Consider the following 20,278-nt stretch of genomic DNA (forward strand, 5'->3'; position numbering starts at 1 on the left):
ACTATTTTAAGCATATAATGTTGGATCAGGGAGAGCATGGAATAATGTTATCCTTCTCCTGATTCAATCAATAGACAAAGACTGGAACGGTGGCTTCAAAATTGTAGCACATGATGCTTCAGCCTGCAAAACCCACAGCTTTTGAACAGTAGTTGAGACTAAGGCATCTTCAGTGGCTACAACAAAGGCTGCTGTCTCCCCAAACTCCTTGTGTTATGAAAATATTTGAGGAGTTTTCTCCATGGCTTTATAATTATAATGGAATTATGTTAGAAGATATGTGTACACTGGGCCCATATCAAATACAGAAGTATCTTAAGAAGCTAATTTTTTCTGTAGTTTGTCTCCAGAGGGGTAGGTTTTGTCCCAATTACATTTTTCTCAGTGGGAAAGTAAAGCACTTTAAAAACATATTGACCAAGTTAGTCACACATAAAAGGACTTTGGAGTCAGAAAGAAGAAAAACACTTCTAATTATAAATCAAAGGGACTCCACCAACTTCAGAGAAGCTGGAGAGAAAGCCAAGATGAGAGAAGCTCCATGTTGTGGAGAAATTGAGCCCAGCAAAAGGACACTGAGAAGGTCCTATCCCATCTATTGCTCAAAAGTGGTCAGGAGAGGATGATGAGGTAATGATACAAGTGTTTCTTGTTTTGCCTATGCCTATGAGTATCTTATTCTGCTTGAAGACTATTCTACTGGCCTGAATAACATTTTGTTGCCTTATGGTTTTTGAAAGTGTACAAAATCTGTTTGTAGGCCTTGACTTAATGCCCCTTGAAAAGTTAATTTTAAATTAAAGCACCAAGATAGGAGCTATTAAAAAGATAAGCTTAAACTGGCGGGCAGTTCCAACAGAGAATTCTAGTGTGAAATTTTTATCATAAAAATATTTTATGTCTGAAGCAGTATCAGGGTTACCAGAAAAGATGTACTATAATCCACTTTCTGATAATTGAATAACTAACCAATTATCTTACATAATCTGTGCTACACAGCAATCATGATTGTATAATTTTATTGTTTAATTGTGTGTATGGTGACTTGTAGTGGTTTGAAAGCAAAACCAGTGAGAGACTTCAAGTCAGAAATGCAATTTAATAGGAAAAAAAAACAAAAGTAGTAAAATAAAATAAATGCAATAATATAAAAGACCACTGACAGAGCCAGAATACAACCTGACACCCTGTTGGTCAGGGTGTTGGAAACAGTCCAAAATTAAGGACTCCTGGAGTGATAGATATGGTCCTGTAGAGAAAAGGGGTCTAGAGATGGGTCTAGAGATGGGTCTAGAGATGGGTCCAGTCTTCCCTTGGAAATCCTATGGGAACACTGGATGTCTGGTGATACTTGTGGCTCCTGTTTATTTAGGTGGAAATGGTTTAGCCCCTCCTCCCTGGGTAGAGCATCTCACAATGGGATGATGTAATGTGTCATGCCATTGGTGAGCTTTAACGGCCCATTAACAGAAAATGTCCCCTGGGGGGTGAAAAGAGATAAGAAACAATACCCCATCTGGTTTTAGCAGCTGTCTTGTTATCAGAAAGGCAGCCACCCCCTCCATCCTGGAGTTACAACAGAAAAGAAAAAACATCTCCCCAACTGGGTTTCAACAGATGGAATAGAATAAACTTTTTTTTTTTTTTTTTTTTTTTCTTTCTTTTTTTTTCTTTTTTTTTTTTCTTTTTCTTTTTGGCTATCTAATCCAAGACATGGCTGATTTTCACTTTCATTAAATGTTCTTAAATGCAGAGAGGTGGACTTCCAGAAAGATACACATGGAATAACAAGACATTTGAAGCGTCTTAGGACAAATAGAATTATTTTACTATTCTTTACCTTATTTTGATGTCTATTACTTTCCTTTTGCCCTCCTTCCTCATAAATAAGTTCCTGATCAATGATTTACTCTTCCTTAGCTATTTGCCTGAGAAAATTTCCAGTGGATGACATACTTTAAGATTTGGAAAAAACTTAGAAGGTCCTTGAACTAGTTTTAGTTTTTGTTCTTGTCATTTTTGCATATATGCATCTTCCTTTATGTGGCTCTCACTTAGCAGCATAATTGTTCCAAGCCAGTTTAACAAAGCAAAGCTCCTTTTAACATATGATAAAGACACATTTGTATCCTTTCAGTTTTCTCCAGAAAGTTGATGCCACTTGATGATGGTTGAATATAATAATATCTGTCTCTGGGTAGATTTAACATCAAAATAAAGTAAAGTAGTGTGAACATCTGATTAACATATGGAAAGATTTTTTTAAATAAGGCTTTCTTTTCAAGTGCTGAAAGTTTGACAGTCTTTTATACTGTTTTATGATGCTGTGGTAGCAATTCCATGGTTATAGCTATAATCTGCTTTCAGGCTCAATTTTGAAAGCCCAAGCCCTTTTGTATATCAGTTCTGAGAAACAAAAGTATTGAGTATGACTTTTTTTCACGTGTGGTCTTCAACAAAAGACAGAATATACTTATGGGAAATAATCAGATGAGATACAGAGAAATGAGGAAGTTTGAATAGCCAACCATTTCTTCTTATGAAAACATTTCCAAACCTATCATGAGCACAGACCACTTCACATGCATATATAGAACACTGGCTCATATAACAAGGTAGTATGGCACTAAAAAAAAAAATATATATATATATATATATATATATATATATATATATATATGGGAAAAGGTCATACTCCAGTGAAATGTTACAGTTATATTTAGAAAAAAAACTAACACAGAATATACAGAAGATCCAGCTTTAGGTTTTAGAATTAAAGTTCCAAGTTTTAAATAGAAATGCCCTTCTTTTTTATAAAGCTTTGTTTTCTTGAGACAATCAATTTAATCTGAATTTGGATGGTTCTGAAATATTTTTAGAAGCTTACTTAGTGAATAGTGATGTCCAGTTGCCAAAATAATGGAAAAAATGTATTAAAAATATGACAGAAAAAACTGTGAAAAAGAATGAAGTAAAGAAAGAAAAATTGTCATACAATAAAATACTCTATAGGAAGGATGTGAAATATGTCTCTAATAAGTCCTCTTTTGTGACAGCTAGATAATCTGTTTTTTATAAGGCTGTTCAGTAACCCTTCAGTTTTCCTGACTTTCCTTTCCCCAGCAGCATTTCTGGAACCAGAATTCCACTGTTAATTAAACAGAATAATAACAATATTTCTTTTATCAGCTGCCTAACTGGTGGAATTGAGAAAATCATGTGTATTCACCAATTGTACATATTATTTACTGTCTGAAACATGTCTGGAACTGGGCCCACAGCAATCTTGTCTGTGGAGGAGGAGCTTCAGTTTCTCTTGTGTGCAGTCAATGGTGCCTCTCTCTGCTCTGTGACAAACCTTGTGCCTGGTGTCTTTCTTGGAAGCTGCAGCCCTGTTGGAACAGCCCTTCAGAATACATTTGCCCAGAGGTCACTGTTGGTGTGGTCCCCCAGTAGGACACTGGGAAATGTGAGTTTGTGCAACTGGGTCTTGCACACAAGAAAATCTTACTCAGTCCACTCCTCCATTGAATAGAACATCAGATAAAAATAGGTAGATATGTTTCCGTTTATGTTCTTATTAAGAGGAATGTTGACATGTTCTTTCACATACCCTAAAAATCACTTTTTTTCCCAGTGACAGGTATACTCTTAAGACACTTTTGAGTAAACCTTATACTACATTTGTGGTGCAAAATAGATGAGGACAAATGATATTAAGGATTGTGCTTTTAATTTTTTGAAGGTTGCTTGAAAAGGAAGTCCTTTCAGATGACTTGAAACTTTTTTCATAATATTCCATATTAAATACTTAAGATGTGTTCTAAGTGGACATATTCAATTGTGATTTGCAAAATGAAAGAGCATGCGAGGCAGTCCCACAGGCCATGAGGATTTCTTCCTCATTCCAGACAGGAAGCTCATAGGATACACAAGTTTACACAAGACTGTGGTATGTGCTTCTAATAAGCTTAGTGCAGCTTCTGGTGGGGCTCGAAAGTTCCAGAGAGAAAATGTATAGATATAATAACATCTATTACTGTATGTAACTCTTGCCTTCAGCACAAAGAGGGTTCAGAGTTAATTGATTAGGTCTCTCACACGAGTCCATTTTTGGATAGGAGAGTATAATAGCTTTAAAATAGGAATGTAGGAAAAGGAAATAAATATGGCCAGGTTTAAAGGGAAATGTGTGATCATTAGAAAGAGAAGAAAGAGAAGCTAATTCACCTGAAACACATCACAGCTCTCGAGGAGTTCCTAGATTTTCAAGTGCATATGGGTCGTGCATTTGGGTGGTTTGTGACAAATTTGCTCTTCCTATGAGAAAATTTCCTTTCCCTTATAGGAGTGACTGAAAACGAACATTTGAGATAACTTCACTTTGAGATTTTTTTTTATCTGAAGACGGAGTTGCAGAGCGCTGAGTGCATGTCATCCAGGAGTGTTACAGGGAAGAAGTACCTTCAAGGACTTCTGAATCAGGGATTCACACAACAATGTGAATGTTCTGAAAAAGCATTTTGGGTTAATTACCTACCACACCACCAAAGCTTTCCATTTGAGACAATATGAAAAACAGAAGCAAAAGTGACGAGGAAAGCATGTTAATGGAGACTCTGGCCAAGAGAAATGTTTTTGTTATTACAGGACTGGAGGAAGAGTTGGATAACAGCTTTCTGTCTGGCTCACTACTTAATTATTGGAGTAGAATAGAGGAGCAGGTTGGGCTCCAGCAAAATACCAGGGAGGACATGGGGTCTGGTTGTTAATTGGGGTGGAGCAGAATTTACCAACATTAAAACCATCTCAGTAGTAAATGATATATCTGCATAAAAACAGCCATTCTATTCTTCAAGCATCTGTTTCAGGTAAAGTGAACTGTGCATCATAGAACAAAACATTACTGTGTGGTTTATCCACTGTTGTTTTAGCACCAAATCTATAAGGATTTCATAACAACTCTATAGGTATATTTTGTTTGTTTTCTTATTTGGTTTTTTTTGTTTGTTTTTTTGGTTTTTTTTGTTTTTGTTTTTGTTTTTTTTTTTTGTTTGGTTTTTTTTTGTTTGTTTGTTTGTTTGTTTTTTTCCCTTCTATTTTTGTAAAAAAAAAAAAAAAAAAAAAAAGAAAAGGTTTAAGCTGTTAAATATCAGGGATGGTTCTGCAAGATTTCTTAAACTTTAAGGGATATTTAGCATTTAGACTCACTCTGTACAGAACAATATCCTTCTTATTTTAGAGCCTTTAGGACAAAATGACTTGCCCTCTGGAATTACCTACATCACCTCAGAACAACTGAGGGGCCCAGATTACTTTTTAGAATAAATTGGAGAGAGCTAAAATGCAATCCATCCTGAGCAAATCAATACTTGTTCTGTTCCAAGACAGCAAAAGTAATCTTCAACTTCGTAATAAACTCCGCATAGGTGAAACACATGGCGGACTACATCCCCTCTGGATATTGTTGTGAGTCTCATGATACACTGAGGGTTTTTATTTTTCCAGAAAAGCTTCAAGGTACCTGTTGTAACTTTTCTACTTTTCTCTGTATTGTCTCTTACTGAACCGTTATAGCAATAGGTAGGATTTTCCAGTGTGTGTTTTATAGCCCAGCAAAAAGGAAGAGGAGAGGTCAGCCAGGGGAGAGATGGGACCAGACCCTTTGGTCATGGCTGACAGAATAAAGTGCTCTTTCAGATTGTATATGAATGGATAAAAAATGAAATTATGTTCTTCTCTCTTGTCAGCAAACAGCCAAAATATTAGAAGTGATAAGAGCTCGTTTATATTATGATAGACAGTTAATGAACTGTGTCCATACATTAAATGGAGTAATCACTTCAAAAAAAGTTCTTCATATTTTTGTGATATTTTCAGGATGGTTGGTGTAAGATTCATGTGGCACAAAAACTATTGAAGGGCCTCAATTCTGCTTCAGAAACAAAAGACTTAACTTTGTGCTGTTTGAAAATTTCTAGGAAGACAGCATTCTTAGATGGATTTGGAAAGACTTGTTCCTCTATTTGTTTACCATAGAAACTGTATTAACCTGACAGGTCCTATAGCAACCCTCCTTTAACCATGATATAAACCTCAGTTTTTCAAAGAGATTAAAAAGTTCTTTCCTGGAAAACATACCCCATCATTCCTATTGTTTCTTCTGCTTTGTCTTCTTCTGGAATGGTCAATTGCAACTGCTTAGCACTACATTGGTTAGCCAGTTTTCTTCCTTGCTTTTCCTGTCATCTTACTTCTGCCTCATTGCCTCTCAAAAAATGATCAAAATATCCCAATTTTATTTTCACTTGCAGATGTTTCAGGACCTGTCAATTTTAGCACACAGCTTTATGTTCTAGATGTAACCCAGACCAGGAGAGATTAGTGTCAAGCCTCATTCTTTGTCATCATTCTCCATATGCTGTACTGCCTTTGTTCTAGCCCAGAACTGCTGCATCACCTCTTCTCCAACCTCATCTACCCCTCTTACCTCTTAAGATTAGAATGGCCCTTTTTTTTTTTGGATGTACAGCCACTCATTTGAAGAATTCCAGGCATTGTGTAGCAAAACCTCAAATGTTCCATAATTTCTGTGTTTCACTAATGGGTTAAATACCAAAAAGAATCTTGTTGGGTATTATGCAGCCTATGGGTAAATGATAAGAAAGGCATGTGGCTACACAGAACCATAAATGCTCTGGGGTGTGAGGCAAAATCCTGGAAACCTCTCTTCCATTTGGCAAGCACAGTCTGAATTCAGTTGTGTTCATACACTAAACACTGAAAAGAAGGTAAAATAAAGAATGTTTTCAGCAGGGATTGTAACTTGTTTGCTTAAGCTCGTTCACATTTAAACTGCCACCTAAGAATTGCACATATATTAATGAGCATAGTCCGTTCATTGGTTTATGTATCCAGAATTCTACAAGGAATGCCTCAAATCCGCATCAAGTTTTCATATATGCTATATTTTCATTTAGGTGAAAACTATGTAACATCACACATTGCCAGACAACTTCCTGCTAACTAATGAAGAGTCTTATCTGTTTGGTCCTCTATATAGATTAACGTAGAATTGGTGAATTAACTTCTGATGCTCACATTTGTGAGAGTAGGATGGGGAAAGTTGCAAGGCAACAGGAGAACATCACACTTGTAGTTGAATGAGATCTCAGTTTTCTTTCACAGCACCCAAATCTACTGTAAAAATTCAGAAGAAAAAAAAAAACCTAACCTGCAAACAGAAATAATTTCAGAAGTCTGTGTGTATGTATATATAATTACGCGTGAGCATGCAGATGCACGTCAACATATATGGTTCTGTATCCAGCTTATTAATATGGAAAGTTGAATGAGTACTAGTTAACATAGAGTGTAATTCACAGTAATTTTGTTTTGTTCTGATCTGATTCATTAGTTGTCAATCAGATTTTGAAGAATACATCTAAGAAAAATGCATAAGTCTCTGTGCAGATTATAGATAACATTATTATGACAACTATAAAAATGATCTAATTTGATTTTCAAGCTTAGGTGTGTTGCACTGTGCATTTTAGGTTTCTAAAGTTCTGTATGATTTTTATTATTGAGTTTCTGTAAAAGTTCATCCACCTCCACCCCCCTTTCCTTAATCCCTGTCGTTATCCCACTCAATAGGCCTAGCCCTCCCCATTGTATGTCTCTTAAATAGCCCTGTCCCAGTCTATTGTACCTTCTATTGTACCTTATCTATAGACACACCTCAGTACTTGAGTACCCTGGCAAAGCCTGATGGCTCAGCCAAGGTTTCATCCCTTTTGGCCCAAAATGGCAATGTCAATCCCCCCCCCCCCCCCCCCCCCCCCCCCCCCGCCTCCCGTACCTAAATCATTCCCCCTCATTTCCATCAGTAACGCCCCTGTTCATAAAGGCAAGTAAGAGCCCAAATCCTCACTCACGCTCTGACACAAGGGCCTTCACCCTGAATAAACACCTTCCATACCACCTATTGTGAGCCTCTCTTTCTTCCAAGCAAGATCACATCTCTGTCTGAAATCTGGACCCAAAGGAATAAGTTGTTTATATGTATCTGAAGAGCGAGCTAGCCGGAGAAACAAGCTCAGAAGAACGATAAAGGTGCAGCTCTTGAAAGGTTAAAATCAAACTACAAAGTACAATTCTGACATTTATTCATTAATTTGGTTTTTAAAAGCTACTATATAAACTGCAATTGTTCTTTTCATGACATCTTGCTTTCTGCTTCATTGCCGCTTATAAAATGACCAAAATATCCCTAAACTAATATTTGGGAAGATAGAGATGTCATGTTCTTCATAAAATGAAATATACTTTAGTATTTTTTGTCTTTTTAAGGTTTTGTAAAGCTCTCAAAGAAATTAACTTAATAAATCATATCTAATCAGTTCAAGGATTCTAGAATAATTTGAAATAGCATTGGAATACCAATTGCATTATTTGCCTTCATTTTGCTATAAAAATGCATGGGAATTTTTAAAGTGTAAACTTCAGTAAATGAAAACTTTAGTTATTGATATGGATCAAGAAACTAAAATTTATTTACTGTCACAGATGATTAGAATTTAACAAAATTTTCAGATCAAATTTGTTAGTGTTGCAAAACTGCCACACTAGTATCAAATACTCTGTGCCTTTGGAGCAAGCAAAAATTAAGTACTCAATTTAACCTAAACAGGTAATTTCTAGAAGCCTTTTATGACTAATAGGAGAATCATCAATCGTCTAGAACGCCAATCGTTCCACTTACTGGAGCTGAAAGAAATCATTAACGTGGACATTTGTTTTTTCATGCTGGACCCCTGTGCTGAATATAACTTCAACAGCTTTGCAGGAGGTTTCTGGACAGTCTCATTTGTTACGGAGTTGTCTGCTGTGTAGTTAAAAGGTGCCTGCTTATTTTGGCAGTGCAATTGGTAACTGATTTGCATGGCTTTTAGAATTATTTCAGGATTGTTCTGCTCAGTTATGTAGTCCTGAGTGAAATAAAGGATTTATACTTCAGACAAAAAAAGTCCATTAGTTTGGACATTGGGGAACTTAGGTCATGCTGCAACCTCAGGCTCTTGTAGACATACTTTCCTTCACCACCGTTATTGCTACAGGTAGAGTATAGTATTCCTTATACTTGAAAATGAAAATTAGTTTTCTTCCCTCAGAAATAATTTTCTTCTAATAGCATATGTAACTCTTCTGACTTCAGGAGTGAGTAATAATATTGGATGTAACTATGTAGAAAAGTTTCAAGTTAAGGAAGAATGCACTAACACACTTCTCAAAGGCAGCAATTTGTGGCCTTATGTTTGAAGCCTCAGAGGCCTGATGAGAGTGCCCCAGGAACCACAATGTGTCATCTCCAGGTCCTCCAAGGATGCTGCTTCCTGATTAAAACTTTAATGTTCAACACTCACTGACAAGTCTATTAGTGGCACGAATTAAAAGGACCTTCCCCCAAATATCTGAAGAATCAATATTAAGAAACTGAATTGGAGATAAGTGGAGTACACTACTGTTCAACAAACAGCTTTGGGTTTTTAGTGTGATTTTCTAGGGCTGTGAATACTAGAATAGCTGATGCCCATGTGTAAACCCCAAAATTTTGGCAGAGTAGCTTCTCATCTAGATCTAACTCCACTACCACAGGAACTGGGAATTGTGATGCAGGAACATTTAAACTGCTATTTAGAAACCAAGTTTCTGGAGAGAGTAGCTAAATTAAGTGAAGTTTGTCTAGGATATGAAGCTGATCAGTGGCTCACACAAAAATAATTTACCAAACTCTTACCTGCTTTCAGTTTGCTGCACTTTCTTATGCCTCAAACATGACAGGCAATCAGAAAGATAGCAGGAAAAAAGACTCACCAATGCCTTTTGACCTTGACAGGTAGATTGGACCTAATTGCTTACAAGAGATAAGATGATCATAGCTTGAAAGAGTGTCCATTGAAGGATTTGTGACACTTCTATACTTGACCATTAAAAATCTCTATCATTCTTAAATAATTTTCCTCAAAAATTCTAAAAATTCATATCAAAATTATCTGATATGAAGCATATCTCATGGCCTTAAGGGTCTAGACAGGAATTCAGGTTCTTCCTAGAGATAATTCTGGCCTCATAGGAAACAAAAATACATCCAGCCAAGAATGATAATTTCAGGAGTCGAGGCAAGTTAAATACAGAGTCTGAAAGACTAAGACAAGGGACCAGAAACAATCTGTTCAAAGTCTAGAGCCTGAAATAGATTGGACACTTTCCAGACCTTACTGGCACAGAGGGATGAAGCAGTCATTCAGTATTAATTCAAGTGCAGGAAACTAAGAAGACTGTCAAACCTGTAAGATTTCTCATGGTCATACCCATATTCCCAGTGCTGGATTTACATGACTTGTATCATCTAAATTTTGCAGCCTTCAGTCAGACAGTCTGTGAGTGTACGTGGGAGATTAGCGCACTCACAGGACATGGTCTTGGTCATTCAGATCAAACAGAACTCAGTTTTATTCTATTTATATCTTCAAAGACTGATCAGCCAAATAATCCTCTCTTCTTCTTTGTTCAACATTTATCTGAAATTATATTTGTAGAACTTAGAATTACAGAAAAGTAATTGTGGAATAAAACATCAACAATATCCAAAATTATTTCCCTGTTCAGCACATATAGGTTCAATGTAAGCAGAGCAGACTGCCAGATGTTCTAAAGCTTGATTGGGATCAACACTTGCATAAAGAACATATGGGTGAAGGTAACTTTGGGATGATTTTGGTGATGTTGATAGAAAGAATGAAATTTTTATAAAGTCGTTCCCTGCAGAATCCTCTCTGTGAGAGCACATCATCCTTTGGAAGATGGATTTGGACACACTTCTGCTTCCTGAATGTTTGAATCACCAAAAGTGTTGCTTTCCACACACTGTGTAAGCATCAGCCTTAGACTTGCTGACTAACCATCATCCCAGGATGAAATCATAGCAATTATCTTTTATTAGATATGCAATCTCTAAAAAAACTTAACCAAACATTCCTTTACAGACTCTATGGTTGATGAAAAGCTCAACAGCCAAGTTGTTATCTAATGTTATCAGTGTTTCCAAAATGTGACTGAAGTCCCTCTTTGTGAGTGAAGAAATCACCCACAAACAGCTGAATGCAAACCATGCATTTTCTAAAAAGGAATACTGCACGTTAAACCAGATGAACTTCTTAAAAAATACATATATATTTTTTCACTCTACATAAATTTGGCTTTATAATTAAATGGTTGAAGTAATCAATGCCACTCTCCTTTAATTCTATTAAACACAAAGGCTTTAAGGAGATACAGTGTGCCAAAGAGCTCCTGATAAATTGCTGTCAGGAAGGTTGTCCTAGTGGACTGAGCAGCTAAAACCCTAATGTCATTCAATACAATCTTACATCATTGCCAGGGACCAGGGGAAAGGGACTCTCTCACTTCCCAGAAGAAAGGTTGTCTCTTTTCCAGTTGGGAAAATATGTCTGTGGTCCAGATGGGTTGGGCTTTGCATTTTTGAAGCATTTGTGAGCATTTTTGAATGTAATTCATTCTCTCTGTAGGCTTTTGTTATTGGTCTTCTTACTGTTAATTTTCTTGTTTCATTGCTGTTTCCAGTAAATTGTTTCTTATCTCAACCCATGATTTTCACCTCTTCGTGCTTCCAATTCTCAACCCCATCCCCAGAGTGGGAAGGGAAGCTGTGGGGCAGGGGCAAGCGAGCCATGTCTGGTTTGGGTGAGTCTCAGAGTGGAGCACTAACATGGGGAGTACCATTCCTAAACTATAGCAAAGGTTTACACTAGTGTCCTCACAGGACTGTCAGAGAACAAAAACATAAAATATTATCTGTTCTTCAGTCCAGCATTTTCACAAAACACAATCGACCCCTAATAAAGTTGATATCCATAGCAAAAATGTGAAGATTAATCTCTAAAGATTATAATAAATAAATAAATAAATACATCTTGTATCATTCAGAGATAAAATAATTGTTATCATATAAAAACTGGAATAGGCTCAAGGATTAAATTACAATTAATTGGGAATCAGTACATTTCTTAGGTAAAGGAAAAAAACATTTTATACACAAGTACTTGAAAGTGTATTTCAAGCCACTATTATAAAAATTACCTGTATGTAGGAGCAGAAATTAACCCCTGGAATTAATAATAATTTTAATGTGTTTGTGTTCAGATTTAATTTAATCAAAATTTAATAGTTTTGATTATATGTTTTTCAAAGCAAGGAAAAAACACAATATCCAAAGTTACTAGAACTGTAATTTTCAAACCATGTTTGAACAGATCACTTCTACCAGGCTTATTTAAGGTATACAATACAAATAGATACTTTCCATTCTCTACTAGCAAGGCATCTGATCATAGCCAATTTGCAGCAGTGTAAAGGAGAGCTGAAATTCCAAATAGCTTCAAAATCTGTATTTTCCTCCCTCTCATTTATTAAATGTTAATAATGAGGTTTTTTAGAGAATTTTTTAAGATTAATTGTGCTTGAAAAGAAACAGTTGTTTGCTTTTAATGTTTTCCTTCCATGCATTCTGAAATGCCTAAATTATGTTTTTGAAATTATAATCCCTATCTGTTGATTAGGAATGATTTAGCACCATAATGAAATAGTTAGAAAGGGCTCCATAAGGACCACATATGGGAATTTACATCAAAAGGCAAAATATGGAATTCATATTGCATATAAAAATATATATATTAGATCAAATAGACTCTTTTCCACAAAGCTTTTACTCTACCACTTACAGTGAATATATAATATTGAAAGACTCATTAATTGTTTGATCCTTGAGCATCAGAAAGAATATTCTAAGCAGAAGATAAAGGCATTAGACTTTCCTACAACACAGCAGTATGAAATTATTCCTCATAAAAAATGTGTAGTGGTCATCAGACTTAGGAATGCACTTGAATAAGGGTCTATTTGTACTATTATCTGTTGTGGGTTTTTTAACACAATCAGTACTGCTTCAATTTCAGCAAAGGAACATTACATGTAGCATTATCTTGTTGCATCCAGTCCATCAGTGATGCACTCTGTGTGCCTCATTGGCTTCTACTTTTAATGGCTCAAACCCAGCATAACTCTGTTGGTTCTTTTCATCAGAGTAGATACACCGAACACCTCAAAAAAAGGTGGCAGAACCTCGTTAGCCAGCTTCAGAGACTACTGGAGAAATTATACCCACTACTGAGGATCCTTGCTGTTAAGCATAACCTTGAGAATCTGTTTTCCTTTTATGAAGCTGTTCTAACACCCATCAACAATTTCAATAAATATATCATTTTACCTTAAAATCTTCACAGGATTCATGGATCTGATGCACTAGGCATTCAATTCCACTGGGTGTGGGGAATCCATGATTCCAGGAAAGACATGTCAAACTACACTCCAGCACTGAGCTGTGAGTTCCTAAGAATTCCTTGTTCAACTCATTGGTAAACACTAAAGGATGCTCAGCAGACTGTGAACAGATGATTCTTTCAGCATTAACCTGAGTCCTTTATTTTCTTTCCAAGTAAAATAAGAGTAGATAACCCAGGACTTTGGAGTCTCCATGAACTCCTTTCTGACATTCCTGTATGCATGGTTCTGTTTCTTTGCACTACTCTCTTACATCTTCAAGAACATTTAGTGTTTCTCTATGACCCCCAGAGCTTTTTAGCTCCACTCTCTTCTGCAAGACTCACCTTTTCTGTTAGACTTGCTTCCCTCTATCATTAGCATATTATATACCTCATTTTTTGGACTTGTTTGTTTGCTGAGTTCAGTCTCAGCTGAACAATAAAGTTTTTGGAGCAGGAACTTATCTATCAGTGTATTGTTTTTATATAGCCACAAATCTTTTGGAGTTTTTTCACTGTAACAGATTTGTGGGGATATAAATTTTCTAAACTGCCTGCATTCTTAAAGGTAGCATTTAATTTTGGATTAAAATTTTAAAGGAATAGAGTTTGTGTCATGGCAGTCCAGACACTTTATTTTCATAGTTTTCTGCTCATTCATTTGGATATGTTGATAAGAATGTGTTTTGGGTTGGGTTTTTTATCTTTACTATTTTATGAGAATTAATAATTCACAACTCAGTATATATCAAATTATTTTCTTTTACATCATTTATCACTACAAGTCTGAAAACACAATATTCTAGATGATAAAAGATAGAAGAATACTTCCAGAGAATAAGCATTCACCATACTTCTGATTATAAATATACTAAAAGTCCTTTTAAATATGAGAACATTTTTGAGTGAGTCAAAATTGAGTCAAATTCATCCATAGTGAGTGAATCATTGCTTTTGTTGCATAAGTTCATTACTCTGGCAAAAACATTATTCTGAATAAAACTGCTGTCCTGGCTTTTAAAACCTCTGAATATAGGAATTTCTTTCTAGAAAAAAAAAAATGCTTAACTTTTGTAGAAACAGTCAGTGAAATCATGTCCACTCAGTTACAGTAGCATGTAGTTACCAAGATATTCTCTTTTATTACCAAATTGTTCTCCCAATTGAAATGATGGTACTTAGAGATTGGAAGGGTTAATTCCTATGCCCTATCCCTCTGGGGACACTCCGTTACACTGAGCCAGAAAAAGCATAAAGCTCATTCTTCAATTCAACAGCTAATCTATATTAGCAAATTAAATGCTTGCAGGGTCCCTTTCCCCAGCCTGGATCATTGACATATTTTGGTCATGATCATGCTGTGTAATGCCACCTGGTGAGGAGTGGACCATTGCCAGCTGCCATACTTCTAGGGCTGTGCATATTCCCAGACTCTATTTGGGAAATATTCTGGTTGGTAAAAGACAATGCAGGTAAAAAGATTAGCAGTGACCACTCTAGAAATATAATCATTTAGCCTATCAGCACCCTGAGAGTGTTTAAACTTCTTATTTAGATACAGCCATCATGGCTGAAGTTTATGAGTACATTGGAACTAACTGCATAAACTCAAGGAAATTTAGTAGGGCTGGGATGATAACTCCAAACTGTGATTAAATCTTTACTACGAATTGTGAGTGAGTCCTTTACATGCTAGAATGAAAAACAACATTTTGTTCAAGCCTAATTAATTAGCAGAGAACTTTTCTAATGACTTTATCTATATCTGAAGAAAGCAAACCCTCAGAATTTTACTATGTTACTGTTCTTCTGTGACATGTCCATCCTCTGTTGTCCTCAAAGGCATCCCAGGTCATATTTAGGATAGTCCTGTTCATTCAGTAGGAGTCCTTTCATTCTTCCTGTGGAAGCATACTGCTTTCCTTGGAGTTTTTTTTGCATCTCTTATTCATCTGCCTTTCATCTGCATGCTTCATCAGACAAAGTTTTCAAAATCCCAGCTGTGGTGTTCTCTCTTTTTTGCACTTTTAAAATGGTTTACCTGCAGCCATTTCAGAATTTTGCTATAATGTCATCCAAGGAACAGCAGTTTCTTTATGTGACTTCTACCATGAATGTTTATTCAAAATCAGAAGGTGGTACTAGAATGAAAGACAACTCCATCCACAGCATTTGTTCAGTGACATAGTTCGGCTTTACATTGGCAGGCAGGGAGGCCCAGAAAAGTGAGGCTGAGGAGCTAAACATATCACTATAAAAGATCTGGGTATCCTTTTTTTGCTAGTGTTAGTCTGGTCATGTATATTGAGTGGTCATTTGTGGTTGGAACAAATTACTCCTGTCTTCCAGCTTAATTTTATGCGAAAGTATCCAAAATGTACACTCGAAAATGTCTCAGTGATGACATTTGGGGACAACTGGGACATCAGTTTCAGAGTACACCCTGGTTCAAACTCAAATGCATCCCTAATTTTATTATTTGGGTCAGGAAAAGGTCTGAGGTCATCAGAAGAAATTTTATATGAAGGTTTAGCCAATATTGTCAAAAAATGAATGTAGACAATACTAAAATCAACCAAAAAGCTGTAATATTTACCCAAATGGCTCAAGTGAACAACTACTGTCATATTGAAACACCTTTACCTAGTAGCAGATAGGATGCTGGAATCAAAAGAGTGAGAAAGAAAGAGTCTAAACAAAACCCCCAAAACATCCGACACTGATTAGTAAAAAAGCAAAACAATAGAGAAGGAACATAGAAGTGAATCTCAGGAGCTGATACTTAAAGGCACACATCTAGTCTATGCTAAATTACAGATTTGAAACAATAAAGTTTCAAGTAATTTTTTAATAAATTCTTTCTTAAGGTAATTGAATTTAGATCCATAGTAAGGCTTTACTGTCTATATATAGCACAGCAGATTATAAATAGCACACACATAAACCAAAAAAAGTCATTAGCAGCTGTGTCTCTATTGATCCACTTAATTAGGAAACGTTTGTGGTGTAGCCAGTGTTCCTTTCTATAATTGCTTAATATGGAACAGGATGATATGAAAGCAATATATATATTTGGGAGATTGTAGCTCACTAATTTGTCATGTATTTGTTTTAAAGGTTTTTAAAAGGTGCATTTTCATCATAGAAAGAAATCATACATCATAGAAACCACTAAATTATAAGATGTCAACTGCTTCCAGCTTCAAAAGCCAGACTCTTTTCTTGATCAGTGAGTGGTGGAAGTTAATATATTTTTAAGTGAAAGTAAAGGCATGTGGTGCAAAGACAAAATTTGGAATTTACTAAAATAAAATAAGAGTTGCAATTTCTTTCTTAAGAATATTTTGCACTTAGGTCCTGTAACACATACGATTTTTAAATGTCCTGAATTGTCAAAGGTCTCTGAGACAGTGACAGGACTGTAGATTAGGAACACTCAAACTTAAAGCTGAATTCCATGATTTTTAGTGTTGAAACACAAACAGTATTAATTTCTAAATGAACTTTTCTACCATGCATTTGTTATACCTAGTAAAATAAAATAAAATAAAAAATCTATGTACTGCTAGTTAATAATTTTCAGTGTCAGAAAAAAATTAAAATCTAGTGCATTTTTCTCCCACTTATAAAAAGCAAAAGAGATAAAAGAAAATGGAAAGGAAAGCTTGTTTATGAAGAAAAAGTGTAGGGAATTAATTTACCTGTGAGTGTCTGGGCTTGGTAGAAAAATAGCATGTCAGAAACAAGCCTTTAAAAAACTGATTTGTTTCTCCCGTAACAACAATTGTTGCCACCCTTAGCAAAAGCTGTTGTTTCATTTACACTTTTATATTTGAATTTATTTGAATTATTAATTAATTTTGGTTGCCTGACAATTTCTTTGGTTTTGTACTTCTCTTCAGTAGACAAAATATGTAGGTTAAGCAGCGTGGTAACCTTTTAGAAGGGAGGGACTGTGAGAAAGAGCTCTTATTACTCTTATCTTCCCCTTGTTTTCCTATGGGCTGGTCTCAAATATTACTTCCCATCAGTTTTTGATCTGTGGACAAAATAATCTTGATTAAAAAAAAGAAAAAGGGTGTTGTTTGACCTTTCATTTATTTGTACTCACATGATTCTGTCACTGAACTGTTGAAAGGCCCCCAGAAAAAGTGCAGGATGATGGCGAGGGGAGGGACTGGGAAAACTGGAGTCAGGGAAGAGGTAAGGAGTCAGTCAACAGAGCCTGTAAATTTTGAGATAGCTGTCTGACTGGTTTTGTTTTGGGAGTATAGACTTTCTCACTCTTAAGTGACCAAATTATTTTTCTTTTTGTCCGCACTGGACTGTGGAATGATGAGGGCCCCTAGAAGAATAAATTGGAATTTGATGGCTGTGGTAACAGAGGGGCTGAAAAGCCAATGTTGTTGTTAAAACAAGCCTTTCCTCCCATGTGTTGCCACACATGCCAGCATCAAGTGTTCCTGACAGGAGTGAGAAAATAAGTGAGATAAAATCCCAATTGGATCAGCTTAATTCAGTGATGAAGGTGATGTTGTAAACACCGAGAGAAAGGAGTGAGACCAAATACCAAAGGTGCTGTAAGACAAACTCCGAGTATAATACATGGATAACAACATTGAAAAGTATTGTGGTTTTTTACTTTCCTCTTTGTTCAAAAGGAATTATTTTTCTGGCATGTTTTCCATTCAAAGTTCCCTCAGAATTTAACAATGTATTCAGCTGATGTCAGGATTAATTCTTAAAGAATGACCATTTCTTGTAAATACAATTAAAATCACTATTTTATCACTACTCACTATAGGATGAATAAAGTATTGTGAAGTTATCTAATACAGTCAGAGGAACTTGGAAAAACAATACAGGTAAATAACAAAAAAAAAATTATTATTGAGGATTTAAATTCAAATTTTCTTAAATAATCTCTCAATTAAGATGTGTGCCAACCTTAAAAAAATAGAGAGTGGCAAAAATTACAAATATTATTGGACAGATCTTTCATCAGTATCTTAGGACTAGTTCCTTCCTCTGCCTAAATCCAGTTTTCATTATTAAGAACTAAAAGAGACATGAAGAGTTATCTAATGCAGGTTTTATTCTGTCTCTACTGAAGACAGCGCCTCTCCCATAGTCAAGGTCCTAAAAATTTTCACAGGCTAAGGGCTTATCTGAGGCAAATTTGGACAGTGTAAATATTTTATGAAGTTATTCTGTTGATAGAAAGGCACATTAGTAAGTAGTAAGGACACTTTTCAGGCTTCCTGTAATTAGGTCTGTGTCTTCAGCACATACATAAAGAAAATAACCAGAAGAATTTGTGGGCTTTGTTTTACCTTGTGCTTATGATGGAGATTTTATAAAGTCTTCTAAAAAAAAATAAAGTAAGAAAATATTTATCTCTATTGAATACATTTATTGACTAATGTTTATATTTATTATTAATCCAAGATTTCAGAGTTTTCCTTGATCTGCAGCAGGAATCAAGATGTTATCCTCTTGCTTTATAACGGAGAGAGAACAAATGGAAGAAACAGTAGCTTATGATCTGCTTTGCCATACTTGCCATAGTTTGAGCATGTTGTGTGGGGCAAGGTCATCCCTTAATAATATTAAAAATCTCATGGAGTCCAGCAGCACTCTGGAAAACTACATTCTTTCCCACTGAGGGGTCTTTTGGGGTTGTTAGTGGTTTTGTTTTCTCCTGCTGTTTCTCTGTGACATAAAACAGCTTTGGGGATTTTTTTTTTCTTTTCTAGATTGTGAGTCTTCAGCTATCAGACACTAGGAAGCAGTATTTGGCACAGAAACCCTTCAGACTTTTTTTTTTTTCTTTCTTTTTTTTTTTTTTTAAAGTTTTTGCTTGTGGTTATAAAATTCTAAACTTTTTGATTCCAATGGGCCAAGTATGGTTCACTAGCTATGTTTCTAAGAGCTTTGGATCAATTTTCAGTTAGAATAGTAATGCTGAATATGGAACAGAAGCACGATTGCAGTGGGAATTGGAAAAGGAAATGACAACAACTGAAGTGGAAACCAAAAGTCAAGAAACCTAATGTACTCGTGCTGGGGGAACTAGATAATCTTCCTGCAGTACTGCAAGAACTCACACATGAAATTGCAGATCCAGCACCAGAACTTTTAAATAAATCTTTTATATCAGGAAAGGTATAACTGGAAAACAGTCAACAAAGGATATGCATTTACAGAATAGAAAATAAATAATGGCATACATAACTGCATAGTATGTTAGTTTTGTGCAAGGCTTTAGAACATCCCAAAAATGTAGAGGTAGATGAAAATTAAATGCAGCATAAATTTACCCAACTTGCATTTTGCCAAAACAATAGTCTTTTCTTAGATTACTGGTTTTCAAAGACAGGAAGATAAAAATCAGTCTAATTCCTTAGAAATCTAGTAAATAATTTTGTGTGACTTCATGTAAATAATGTGTTTAGTTATGATAGAGACAATTAAATTAACTTAAGAATTGCCAGACTTTTCTGAATCAAAATATCTTCATTCAAAAATTGAGTGGTTCCACCTATGCCCTTGATCCAAAAAAGTTGGAGTATGCAATGATTTTTATTAACAAAGTTAGACAGTTTTGTTAATAAAGAGAAGGGCAGGAATATCTTATGAAGGGCTGGAAAAATCTTCGTACACAAAAATTCCACACATGTAATGCATGTAGTAGTACAACAGTAAAAAACTGAGTACTGTTGAATTAAATGGAATTTCTGATGTAAGATGAAATGACTGAAGGAAATGAGAAGCTGATTAATCTTGGAGAACTAATTGATCAGGAGATGAAAATCTGCCTGTACCATGAAGTACTCTGAAGTTGGAAAATTTATTAAATAGTTGTAATCTTATTT

General features: G+C 35.5%; 1 protein-coding gene across 11 annotated transcripts in view; it reads left to right on the forward strand.

The window, feature by feature from the left end:
* The first annotated feature begins 481 nt into the window (after positions 1–481).
* SULF1 (sulfatase 1) overlaps positions 482–20,278 on the forward strand; it is a 237,738-nt gene continuing 217,941 nt past the window's right edge. For all 11 annotated transcript variants that reach the window (XM_083885292.1, XM_083885282.1, XM_083885293.1 and 8 more), the window contains exon 1: positions 482–630. The gene's annotated coding sequence lies outside the window, so the exon portion shown is untranslated. The remainder of the gene's footprint in view (positions 631–20,278) is intronic.

The sequence above is a fragment of the Zosterops lateralis genome (genome assembly GCF_965231275.1).
Source record: "Zosterops lateralis genome assembly, chromosome: 1".
NCBI classification, from domain to species: Eukaryota; Metazoa; Chordata; class Aves; order Passeriformes; family Zosteropidae; genus Zosterops; species Zosterops lateralis.